The following is a 12,339-nucleotide window of genomic DNA, read 5'->3' as shown; positions in this document are numbered from 1 at the left end:
ACATCTACCCAAGTCCCCTGTCCATGTTTTCACTGCATTGTTTATATTTTTGCTCTTGAATATAGGAGCTCCTTACATAATCCAAATATTAAACATTCACTAGATAAATGATTTTTATATTTTCTCCCATCACAAGGTTACCTTTCCACTGATGAGTGTATCCTTTATCCTTTGACCAAGTTTTTAATTTTGAAGTAGTTCAATTTATCTACTTTTACTTTTATTAACTATGCTTTTCATAGCATACCAACAAAATTACCACTAAATCCAATGTCAAGAGGTTTTTCTCCAATGGTTCTTCTTAGTTTTGTAATTTTAGCTCTTACACTTAGGTCCTTGGTCAGTTTTGAGTTAATTTTTGTAGTTGTATAAGGGTCCAACTTTATGCTTTTGCATGAAGATTATCTAGTTTTCCCAACACCATTTATGGCAGACTATTCTTGGCATTCTTGACCATATATACACAGGTTTCTGGACTCTCTATCCTAGTCCATCAGTCTATACTCCCATCCTTTTGCTAGTACCAAACTGTTTTGATTACTGTAGCTTTGTCGTAAGTGTTGAAAGCAGGAAGTGTGAGACCTTCTAGTTTGTTCTTTTTTTTTTCAAGATTGTTGCCTCTTTAGTTTTTTTGAGAATCTACATAAATGAAAAAAATGTCATTGGGATTTTGACAGGGACTGAATTTAATTAACAGTATTATCCCTCCTACTCTATGAATCCAAGATATCTTTCCATTTATTTGTGTTTGATAATATTCAGTACACAGGTCTTTCATATATCTTTTTCTTTATGTACTACTAGGTATTTCAGAATTTTGATTCTATTTTTTTTGGGGGGGGGAGGTGGGACTAGTGTTTGAACTCAGGGCTTCCTGCTTGCAAAGCAGGTGCTCTTTGAACCATACCTCCAATTCATTTTTGCTCTGGTTATTTTGGAGAAGTGGGTCTCACGAACTATTTGCTGAGGCCTCAAACCACAATCCTCCTGATCTCAGACTCCCAAGTAACTAGGATTACAAGCATGTACCACCAGCACCCAGCTGTAATATTTTTCTTTTAATTTCCAATTATTTATTACTAACATATGAAAATATTAAAATACCCTTGTAAAAATATAAAAATACTCTTGATCTTTTTATATGGACCTTGTACTCTGACACTGTTCAAGCCACTTACTACTTGTACTAACTATTTTGTAGGTTCCTTCATATTTCCTGCATAATTATGTTGCCTCTGAATAAAGATATTTTTATTTATATCCAAACTATATGCCTTTTATTTCTTTTTCATTGCTCTTACTAGGACTTCCAAGTATGATTTTGAGCAGAAATAATGAGCAGACATACTTATTTTAATTCTATCAGATAGATTGATCATTTAGACTCTCACCAATAAGCTAGTCTGCTAACTGTTTCATGGATGCTGACAGAAGATAAAAGACTCCTGAGTCAGAGAAAAAGGACTTTATTATTTTTGACACAGCAAACAACAGAACATGCCTGCAGAAGTTTCACTGTCCCCAACTCTCATGGGAGACGTGGATAGGCCCAGATGGATGCCTGTGCATGTAGAAGGATTCATCACAGGAAAACAACAAGCTTTGGGAATGCACTGCTTTGCAGCAAGCTGTAAGTGAGGCTACTCTGTCCCACAGGAAGGCATCAACTCAACCCACAAGGTTGCTCCCTGCAAAAACACCAAGAAATGACCCAAGTAAAAAGAGTTCAGGGCACTGCATTCCTGACCTACCAACGAGACGGACAAGAGCACAGGAGACACAGGAACTGTCTCTCTCAACCCATGCCTTTAGCCATCTAGACTTCTGGCAAATTTACATGCGCTGTGCTACTCAGTTGGCCCGTCTAATTAATCTGACGGGCAAAGGCTGGAACCAAATCTGCTTAATTAGTCTCATATAGCATTTAGTGAAAGCTACTGTCAAGAGGAGTCCATTCAGCAGGATGAGGACACCAGTATGCCTTTTAGGTTCCAGGTCTCAGCCGTACATGAGGAGTCTTAGGGGAAGGGATGGTCCTCAGGCCCTATCTTAGATAGCCAGGATGTACTCTAAGGGCACACAACCTGAACAGTGGAGTTTAAAATAATCTGTCGATTTTTGTAGTGCTAACAATTGGGGTGAGCAACAGGTCAAAAATGTCCACAGCCAATGGAGAAATACTACGTATAAACAGGGAACCTGAAGGAGCCCAAGACACCCCACCTCAAGATGTGTTGTTTAACTTGATTTGTAATACCGTGACACTGCCATATTTAAGCCACATGGGCAGCGGCCAACTCTTGGGACCACAAGAGAAGCAAACAACTTGTAGTAGTCAGATTAAAACAAAGTTATGCCAAACCATGTGGTTGGAAATGCATGTGGGATCTGTGTTCCAGAGCTCCTGCTGCCAGCATGAGGCACAAGAGTTCTTCTGATTTCTTAGCATGACAGTGGGGATGACTGACCCAGCAGCAGGTCAGCTGTGACTTCACAGGTGGATCAGAAGATTATTTTTCCAGGCTGTGGTGAGAAAAGAGAATTAATTGCCCCTAACCTTTAACCTCTTGGAGTCTAGAATGTTCCCTCCTTCAATGCCAAAAGCAGTGTGTCTCCTTCCAGTAGTTCCTTCTTTGCTTTTCCAGTAGGCTGTCCTGGGATTTTATCTACTGTTCCAAATATCTTGAAATTAGGATTGCAGTTGTCTTTTTGAGCCATGAATTATTAGAAGTATATTCTTTGATTTCCAAATATTTGAGTGTTTTCCAAATCCTATTGTGACTATTAAAATCCAGTTCCCTTGAGATCAGAGAATATTCTTGATGTGATTAGGATCATTTTAAATGTAGAAGACAGAATAATGGTCCCCCATACAAAGTCCATGCCCTAATTCCTAGAACTATGAATATGTTACCGTCAGTGACAAAGTAAAATGAAGGTTCCAAGTGGAATTAAGTTTGTTAATCAGATGACCTTTAGAGGGGTGAGTATCCTGAATAACCCCAGTGGGCCCAGTGTAATCACAGCAATCTTTTAAAGTGAAGAGAGAGGCAAAAAAGAGTCAAACCAATGGTGGTGTGAGAAAAACTCAGCCAGACATTGCTGCTGTTGAAGGCAGTTGAGTGGGAAGAGCAAGCACAAATGTGAGTGGCCTGTAGAAGCTGGAAAAGGCTCTGTCTAGAGTCTCCAGAAGGAACACAACCAGGCTGAGATCTTGATTTTAGTTCAGAAAGACCCATTCTGGACTTCAGACCTCCAGAACTGTAAAATAACAAATTCATGTTGTGTCAAGCCAGTAAGTTTATGGTAATTTGTGACCACAGCCATAAAAAGTGAGGACAGTAAATTTATCAAGACTCATTTATTACCCAGAATATATTCCATGTTGGGTAACACACTTGATAAAGTATTTATTCTGCTGTGCAAATATCAATTAGGTCAGGCTAGTGGGTAATGATATTCAAATCTTAATATCCTTACTGGTTTTCTGTCTACTTTTCTATCAGTTATTGGAAACAGGATATGAAATTTCAAAATATAATTGAAAATTTGTCCATTTTACCTTTGAGATTTATCAGTTTCTGCTTCATGCATTTTAAAACTTAATACCTGCACACACATTTAGGATGACTGGGTCTTCTTGATGAATGGACCCCTTCATCATATAATCTCCCTCATTATTCTTGGCTACGATCTATGTTCTGAAGTCTATTTTGTTTGATATAAATATAACAACCCCGGTTTTCTTTTGATTAATATTTACCTGGTATATCTTTTCCCATTATTTTACATTTAACATTTCTGTATCTTTAGGGATGAAATGGGTTTCTCATAGACAGCAAATAATTTGATTGTACGTATTTACCCAGCTAACAATTCATTCAAAAGGGAGTGCTTTGACCACTCACGATCAAGGTAATTATAAATAAAATTAGGATTGAATTTACCTTTTTGGTATTTGTTCTTTGATCTCCATTACTGGCCTATTGAGTATGTTTCTGGTTTACTTGCTTATTTGTTTATTAATGGTTAATATTTTTTAAAGTGATTTCTCTATGTTTTACCATAATCCATCTTTAACTTACCACAATGTATGCACAAATAATACTTTCTCTTCATGGAAACTCTAAGAATCTTCAATGGTAAACATTCATTTCCTCAAATTCCACCCCATCCTTTATTTTATTGTTACTTTAGATTTTATTCCCACTGCCTTCTAAGCCCTTAATACATGCTAGCTTTGCATCAGAAAGTTAATTCCCCTTTAATTCTGAAAATAATCAGATTGTATTTATCTACATTCTCACTATCTCTGGTGCTCTTTATTCTTCCCTGTACTTCTGGATTTTCACCTTGCACTATGATTTTCTTTTGCCTGAAGAACTTCCCTTAATACTTCTTGCAGGGAAAGTGTGCTGATAATGGATTCTCTCAGATTTTGTTTGTCTGGAAGACTCTATTCCACCTTCACTTCTGGAAGATTTTTTTTTGCTAAAATTGCAATTCTAGGTTGATAGCATTCTTCTTTCAGCAATTTCATATTCTGTCTGACATACTTTCTGTTGAGAAGTCTGCTATTATTCTTATCTTTGTTTCTGTATGTATTCTATCTCTGGTTGAACTGGATTTTTTTCCTTTCTACTGGTTTTCAGTAAGTTGATGTTCAGGTGCCTTTATGTTGTTTTCTTCATGATTTCTTCTGCTAGGGATTGATTCAACTTCTTGGATCTGTGCATTTACAGTTTTCAACAAGTTGGAAAAATTATCATTAGTCCTTCAAATACTTTTTCTACCTCTCTCTTCTCCTATTGGGACTCTAATTGTACATACATAAGAAGCTTGATACTACCTCATAGCTATTGAAAAATATTACCAAAGCATCAACTTTTTACTGTTTTATACTGGATTTTTTTTTTCCCTGACCAAATCTGGGGATGTTTAATCCATTAAGTTTTAATACTTTCTTAAGTTTAATGTTGGTATTGTAGGTTTACATATCGGTTTATACAACTTACATTAGATTCTATACATTCATTTTTGCAAGGACATCATATCTTCAAAGATGTACATTCAATAACTGGGAAATTATCACACTTCTAGTCTATACTTTCAGGTTTGTCCGATCATGATACTTCAGATAAGGATCATCAACGTACCAGTTTCGCCTCTTCCAGAAAGATGTTGTCATTTTATCTAAGAGTTTACTCTGGGTTTTATTGCAGAACACAAATTCTCTCAAGCGTCTTTTTCTTGCAGTTGTCTTTTTCCATAATTTTTTCTTATAACCTGCCTTTCTCCTTAGCCAAAGGCCAGAATGAAGTCGAAGAAACCGATAGACTACAGCTTTTACAGTCTTTCTCTTTCCTTTTCGTGAACTGAAGTATGTTACAGTTCTGACTGGTAGCTTCAGGGCACTGGGAGTGAAGGGGTCCACTCTGAAGCGCCTCTCACGGCGCCCGCCACCGCGGAGGCAGCCATCTTGCTCGCTCGCCCTATACTGGATATTTTTTAAATGTATGTCATCAAATTTGCTATTCTTTTCTCTTGCAGTATCTAATCTGCAATTAATCCCATTCAGAGCATTCTTTCATTTCAGATATTGATTCATCACCATAAGTTGAGTTTGAGTTGTTTTTGAAGTCCTTTTCATGCTCATGTTTTATTATACCTCCTTGAACAAACGATGAGACAAAATAGCTGTTCTAACAAACCTGTTGGCCAATTCTATCATCGCTTTAATTTTTAATTAAGCTTCTCTTGATTACTTTTCACCTGTCTCTTGGTGAAAAGAATTTGAATTTTCTTCCTTTTTTATACTTGATAATTTTCACTGGACATAGGAATTTTATGTTTCTAGGTACTGGCTTTTAGGGTTTTTTAAATTCTTTTAAATAATATTGGGTTTTCTCATGAAATACAGTACTGTAGTTTGGTAAGTGCCCCCAAAAGGAACCCAGAGTGATGTTATTAAGGGATGGTGCAACTCTTAGAAGGTGGAGCCTAGTAGGAGATTTTTAGGAATTGAGGACATGTTCTCAAAGGGCATTCTGGGACCCTGACCCCTTCTTCTGTCTCTTTGCTCCCTGGCTCCATATAAAATGGTTTTGCTCTACCACACACTCCCACCATAATATGCTTCCTCACTACAGGCCCAAAACAATGGGGCCAACCAATCTTAGACTGGAACCTCCAAAACTATGACCCAAAATAAATATTTTCTCTTTATAATTTAATAATCTCAGGTGATTATTTTGTTATGATAATAGGAAGCTCAATAATACATAATGTTAAATTAATTCAGGGCTTACTTTTAATTTTAAGCTTTGTTTCAGAATGTCCAGGGTAGCCTTTAGCATAGGGCTAATTTGTCTACGTTACTGAGGCAATGCCTTTCTGAGAAGTCTACTTGACCTGTGTATTATGAGATCTTTCCACCCCATCTGGTAATAATACAAACTATTCTTAGTTCTGTGTGAGCTCTGAGGACTGTTGTGCCTACTCCTTTCTAATGGTTCTTTTTCTGTCTTTCTGGCTTTCATTCTTTTTCTTTCTCTTTCTTTTTTCCTTATGTTTCTTTCCTCACATAATTTTCTCCTATGTCCCATGCATGCACAGAATCTGAGCCAAAGACTCAGGGGACTTGGCAGAGCTCTACGGTTTTCAACGTGTGCATCTGTCTAGGATTTTTCCTCACAAATTCTGACCTCCTCAAATCAATCTAAACTCTGCTTTAACCCAGCAGAGTTAGAAAGAAAGTGCTGGACTTTCCTTCCAGCACTGTGGGCTGGAAAGTCTCTGTGCAGTAAGTTAGAGTAGAAAGAGTGCTCATGCCTTGGTTGGTTGGGTTGGTTGGTTTTCTCTCTTTCTAAAAAGATCATACTCAAGGCTGCCTATTGTCTGAAACTATTCTTCAGCACAGTTCTTAAAAGCAGAAAGCTCCCATCACTCCATGATGGCAAAAGGGAATTATTTTCCTGTTATCAATTAAAACTTTTGTTTCAACTTTCTAAAACTGTTTATAGCAAATCTATTTAAAAGACAGTACACTGTAATACACGTTTGTTATACAAAAAATGTAGGTGGAGGATAAATGTCAGAGTAATTTTTTCCTTGATGGACAAAATCATAGAAAAGAAAATAATCAGCAGGTTGACTATCTCAGACAATAAAATTGTCATAGTAGTTCAGGCCTTCCCTTACATCAATATTGTGGAGACTGAAAAGTGACAGACAACAAGGTAGACTTGCCCACTTCATTCATCAATGAGCACCTGTTGAATTGTCTTTTTATATCTCAGGTTATGCTGTAAGCACAAGACTGACACAAAGAAAGATCCCTGTTGCTGCTCTTATAAGAAACTTTAATAGGCGATAACACATTTTATGAAGCAAGTATTACACTTATCCCAAAACCAGGCAAAGACACCTCCAAAAAGGAGAACTATAGGCCAATCTCCTTAATGAACATTGATGCAAAAATCCTCAATAAAATAATGGCAAACCCAATTCAACAACACATCAAAAAGATCATTCACCACGAGCAAGTAGGCTTCATCCCAGGAATGCAGGGTGGTTCAACATACAAAAATCAATAAACGTAATAAACCACATTAACAGAAGCAAAGACAAAAACCACTTGATCATCTCAATAGATGCAGAAAAAGCCTTTGATAAGATCAAACACCATCTCATGATAAAGGCTCTAAGAAAACTAGGAATAGAAGGAAAGTACCTCAACATTATAAAAGCTACATATGACAAACCTACAGCCAGCATTATACTTAATGGAGAAAAACTGAAACCATTTCCTCTAAAATCAGGAACTAGACAAAGATGCCCACTATCTCCACTCCTATTCAACATAGTACTGGAATTCCTAGCCAGAGCAATTAGGCAAGAAGAAGGAATAAAAGGAATACAAATAGGTAAAGAAACTGTCAAAATATCCCTATTTGCAGATGACATGATCCTATACCTTAAAGACCCAAAAAACTGTACTCAAAAGCTACTAGACACCATCAATAGCTATAGCAAGGTAGCAGGATATAAAATCAACATAGAAAAATCAGCATTTCTATACACTAATAATGAACAAACTGAGAAAGAATTTATGAAAACAATTCCATTTACAATAGCTTCAAAAAAAATCAAAAACCTAGGTGTAAACCTAACAAAGGATGTGAACAACCTCTACAAGGAAAACTATAGACTCCTGAAGAAAGAGATTGAGGAAGACTATAGAAAGTGGAGAGATCTCCCATGCTCATGGATTGGTAGAATCAACATAGTAAAAATGGCTATACTCCCAAAAGTAATCTGTTTAATGCAATTCCCATCAAAATTCCAATGACATTCATTAAAGAGATTGAAAAATCTACCATTAAATTTACATGGAAACACAAGAGGCCACGAATAGCCAAGGCAATACTCAGTCAAAAGAACAATGCAGGAGGTATCACAATACCTGATTTCAAACTATATTACAAAGCAATAACAATAAAAACAGCATGGTACTGGCACAAAAACAGACATGAAGACCAGTGGAACAGAATAGAGGACCCAGATATGAAGCCACACAACTATAACCAACTTGTCTTTGACAAAGGAGCTAAAAATATACGATGGAGAAATAGCAGCCTCTTCAACAAAAACTGCTGGGAAAACTGGTTAGCAGTCTGCAAAAAACTGAAACTAGATCCATGTATATCACCCTATACCAATATTAACTCAAAATGGATGAAGGATCTTAATACCAGACCCAAACTCTAAAGTTGATACAGGAAAGAGTAGGAAATACTCTGGAATTAATGGGTATAGGTAAGAACTTTCTCAATGGAACCCCAGCAGCACAGCAACTAAGAGGTAGCATAGATAAATGGGACTTCATAAAACTAAAAAGCTTCTGCTCAACAAAAGAAATGGTCTCTAAACTGAAGAGAACACCCACAGAGTGGGAGAAAATATTTGCCAGCTACACATCAGACAAAGGACTGATAATCAGAATATATAGGGAACTTAAAAAACTAAATTCTCCCAAAATTAATGAACCAATAAAGAAATGTGCACGTGAACTAAACAGAACTTTCTCAAAAGAAGAAATTCAAATGGCCAAAAAACACATGAAAAAATGCTCACCATCTCTAGCCATAAAGGAAATGCAAATTAAAACCACACTAAGATTCCCCATCACCCCTGTTAGAATAGCCATCATTAGCAACACCACTAACAACAGGTGTTGGCGAGGTGTTTAGTCACTAGTTCTCTTTAAGATAGAGTCCTGAAATTTTATGCAGCCATGAAGAACGAAATGTTATCATTCGCTGGTAAATGGATGGAATTGGAGAACATCATTCTGAGTGAGGTTAGCCTGGCCCAAAAGACCAAAAATCATATGTTCTCCCTCATATGCGGACATTAGATCAAGGGCAAACACAACAAGGGAATTGGACTTTGATCACATGATAAATAGAGAGCACACAAGGGAGCTATGAGGATAGGTAAGACACTTAAAAAACTAGATCGCATTTGTTGCCCGCAACACAGAGAAACTAAAGCAGATACTTTAAAGCAACTGAGGCCGATAGGAGAAGGGGACCAGGAACTAGAGAAAAGGTTAGATCAAGAAGAATTAATTTAGAAGGTAACACACATGCACAGGAAAGCAATGCAAGTCAACTCCCTGTATAGCTATCCTTATCTCAACTAGCAAAAACCCTTGGTCCTTCCTATTATTGCTTATACTCTCTCTTCAACAAAATTAGAGATAAGGGCAAAATAGTTTCTGCCGGGTAGCACGTGGTAAGGGGGGGTAAGGGAGGGAGCAGTGGAGGGGGAGTAAGAGAGGTGGTGGGGGGAAAGGGGGAGAAATGACCCAAACATTGTATGCACATATGAATAAAATATAAATTAAAAAAAATAGGCGAGATAAAAATACAGATGTAGAAAATACGTATCAGTATGCAGTATGTATCATTGGAAAAGTATTTAAATATTACAGAAATTAGTGGAGGAAAGAGATGGCTCAGACTATGTACTTTAAATATATTGGGATTACCCAAGAGTTGAAATAAAAGAGCCATCATTTAAACTTAAAATTTCCAGCTATCTTGCCTCAAGCAAAAAAGCACAGGCTTATTTGTCAGATTGAAACTTTGACCTTGTTTTGTCCTCTTTGAAAATGTTGGTCTGTTATACATTTTTCCCCCAAAACAATCCATTCCACCCAAGTGAAAGACTTAATCTAATGCAAGCCTAACATTTGGGGTCATTTCTTTAACATCTCAAGATGTTCACGTGCTGGATCATAGCAGCCTCACTGATTGCATCCTAACAACTCTCAAATTGTCACAAACTCTAAATCACAATCACTGTAGTCTTCCCTTTATGTCAATGCATCTCAAAGTGTATTTCAGGGAGCTACAGCCATTCCAGACAGTCTATGAAAAGGTTCAAAGGCAAATTGGCAATTGAGGGTGAGGAGGAAAGGGTGAAGGGGAGGTTCCTGAAATAATGTTGTTCCCTACATTTCACAAGTATGAAATGTAATGTTAATTATTATTTACATACCCTCAAAAGATTATGATTTTTAGAAGACCCTAGCTATTATCTGGTTAATGATCCAGCATGTTAGCTAATATTTTTTATTACTTACATTAACCGAACGTAAAATTTCATTGCTTCCTTGCGTTGTATCCTCAATGCATAACATGCATCAGTAGTTCAAGATGGATAGCTGCTTTATTTTTAAAAGTAGGGCTAGCTGGGCAGAATGGCATATAGCTATAGTCTCAGCACTTAGGAGACTACAGTAGGAAGATCAAGAGTTCTTTGAGACCCTGTCTCAAAAAAAAAAAAAGCAATGTTTATTAGTACTAACAAAATTAGAAAAAAGAAATCCAGGGTGTAAACAATATATCCATTTTTATAGAGTTAAAAGTTATTTTTTACTAAGAATAATCATTATGAAGTTGTTCACTGAGTTGATAAAGCAAGATTAGTTTAGCCAGCAATGTGTTTTCTAACTTTGTTATATATTTCAGTTATACAGAACCTTGTCATTTTGTCAGAACACTGCCCAGCAAATGACTATAGGTATGCAGCCAGAACAGAAATCTAGCACATTTCTGTTTTTAGTCTGGGGGTTAAAAAATCTCATCCTTACCTATCCCAGGATGACAACCTACACAGGATATCGGTAACAAAATCATATTCTAAAAATATAATGGCTGGGTAAAAATAACCACTGAGGTTATTTTGATATTTGTTCTGACTGAACAATCCTCTAATGTATTTAAAGCTTAAATACATTAAAATCCATTTCTAGGTATCCTCATTTTATGTTTATCTAAAGTTAACCTTAGTGTCAGTTTTTAATTATAAAACTCCTTAAGACAAATGAGGCTATTGTGAATAACTTCCTGAAAAAATTTGGTAGTTTTAAATATTTACACCTCAACTGAAAACACACAAGCACTCTTACATCCAACAGTGACTCGCAGATGTGATCATTTCCTGTGATGTAGTATCAAAGAACTAAAAGAACAGATTGTGCCATTTCTGTTTGGACAGCAATACGATGAACAGTAAAGAACTCCCAAGAGATACCTGTGAGTTTTTCTTAAATCTCTTTATGGTATGAGCACCTGTAAATATATATAAAGAACACATATGTATAAACATCTGCATAGCACATATGTAATAATTTGCATGAATATGGATGACTAGTTCTTTTATCACTATAATTACATCTAGATTGTGATCAATGTTTACTGACCAGTTTCTATTTATAACTTTACCTTAATCTGTTCTCATATTTGGTCACTCCCTGTATCTGCAGCCCAAGGGCTCCTCCCAGTCTCCTTCAAGCTTCTTAATATTGGCTTTAACTCCACTTGTGTTTCTTATTTTGTATAATTCTTAAGAAAATATGGTTGATTTCTAGGGTATCTCCTTGTCCTCACCCTCTTCCTCCTTTTACTTTTCCTTCCTTCTCCTTCTTCTTCTTTGAGAAGGGGCTTGTTTTTTTTTCAATACCTCTTTTACACTTTTAAAAGCAGAGAAAGCTATCTGCTCTAGCAGTTCACACTTCCATGCAAATAGTGCCATAGGCAGGAGGAAGCAGGAAAGGAGGGAAAAAAATGGTGTCAAAAACTAAGAGGGGGTGGGTTAGTGGGCCACGCATGGGTTTTAAAGAGGCAACCAGTTGCTGGGGTGAAAGGAAATCTCAGTTCAGCTGCACAGAATAGGTCTGGGATCTCTAGGCCAGGTAAGTGAGTGTCCCGGGGCCAGATGGTCCTGTAATCCCAGCATCCCCAATGGGACACAACCTGCCAGCAGGCC

The 12,339-nt window shown here is 36.9% G+C and overlaps 1 protein-coding gene and 1 pseudogene across 3 annotated transcripts in view; both read right to left on the bottom strand.

The window, feature by feature from the left end:
- Dgkh (diacylglycerol kinase eta) overlaps positions 1–12,339 on the bottom strand; it is a 173,415-nt gene that overhangs the window by 126,216 nt on the left and 34,860 nt on the right. The window lies entirely within an intron of this gene.
- Positions 4,947–5,731, bottom strand: LOC109700347 (large ribosomal subunit protein bL35m pseudogene; annotated as a pseudogene).

Source organism: Castor canadensis, chromosome 10 (genome assembly GCF_047511655.1).
Source record: "Castor canadensis chromosome 10, mCasCan1.hap1v2, whole genome shotgun sequence".
Taxonomy (NCBI): domain Eukaryota; kingdom Metazoa; phylum Chordata; class Mammalia; order Rodentia; family Castoridae; genus Castor; species Castor canadensis.
The sequence above is the reverse complement of the archived record's forward strand: the minus strand, read 5'-3'. Positions and strand labels throughout refer to the sequence as shown.